Here is a 1,206-nt window from a genome sequence, read left to right as displayed (position 1 = left end):
TCCTCCCCCTCCTCCTTCTTCTTTTTCTTCTGCTCCTTTTCCTCCTCCTCCTGCTCCTCCTCCTCTCTTCTTCTTTTTCTTCGCATCACACTTGAAGACAGGTGTCTATTATATTCTGGTCGGTCCTGCTCACTGCTCAGGCCCCTCTGTTAGCCCCCTCAGCTTTTCTGGTAGTGTTAATTGGGGGTGTTCTGCTGTAATCTAAGATAAAGAGACTGCAGTAGTGAGGTTACTTACTTGCCCTTCAGAATCCAACTAATGAACTCTTGCTGGGTGTTGTAGTTCTGAGGAAGGGTGATCATGGTGAAATGGTATAAATTTAACGCCCCTATCAACACTATAAAGCGGGACCTCCGAGTTTAACGTCCATCTCCGATCGAAAGGACCGAGCCAAATGAAAATTCGTGTAAAGATCTTTTCTCAAAGTAACAATGTCGGACTGAGCTCAAACCCCCGGACCCGCAATCTCACGGTGACAGGTCTGGCAGCCTAACCACTAGGCAACCAGACAGGATGATCCATTAGTATAGTTCACTTTATGATGGACTATGATGGGTAAGACTCTGGTTTGAATCTTCACTGCAGCGTTCTTGAACATGCAGTGTATGGAAGGTTTTCAAGACTTGTCTGCCCACTTTGCTTGATCCAGTGAGAAATGGATATATTATATGGAATCCGGAGGTGTGGCCTCTTTACTAACCTTCCAATGATAAATGGTGACAAAACTATAATAACTCTATCATAAACCTTACTTCACTGGACCCACTTGGCGAAGTCTCATGTCTTGATAGTACCAAAACTAATCTGATTAATCTTATCACCGTGACCTTCATCTTTAAGATATTGCACCTTTCCTTGTGGCCCCAAACCCTCCTTTGTATATAAACAGTAGATAGATAAGGACTAGCTAAATCCTTGAATTAATGCTTGATTCAACGCCTAAAAGTCTTTGATCAGTCCGATCCAAACATGAAATCTGGATGTTCTTGTTTCCAAAACTGGACCTCAAAGGCCTGTACCTGCGGATTGTGCAGTATTACTTTTGAAATTTTCAAGACTCTCCATCCACTTTGCTGGATCCCATTGAAGATGGATTTGATCAATTTGGAGGTTTGGCCTCTTTAATAGTGTTTCAATGATGATGCTAAAGCCATACCAAACCGAGCCACAGGCATTATCTTAACCCCCCCCCCCCCCCCCCCCCCC

General features: G+C 43.9%; 1 protein-coding gene across 1 annotated transcript in view; it reads left to right on the top strand.

The window, feature by feature from the left end:
• The window catches only part of LOC101864236 (E3 ubiquitin-protein ligase MIB1), a gene marked incomplete in the record, with an annotated part of 184,898 nt that overhangs the window by 173,790 nt on the left and 9,902 nt on the right, over positions 1-1,206 (top strand).

The sequence above is a fragment of the Aplysia californica genome, unplaced genomic scaffold, assembly GCF_000002075.1.
Source record: "Aplysia californica isolate F4 #8 unplaced genomic scaffold, AplCal3.0 scaffold00326, whole genome shotgun sequence".
Taxonomy (NCBI): domain Eukaryota; kingdom Metazoa; phylum Mollusca; class Gastropoda; order Aplysiida; family Aplysiidae; genus Aplysia; species Aplysia californica.
The sequence above is the reverse complement of the archived record's forward strand: the minus strand, read 5'-3'. Positions and strand labels throughout refer to the sequence as shown.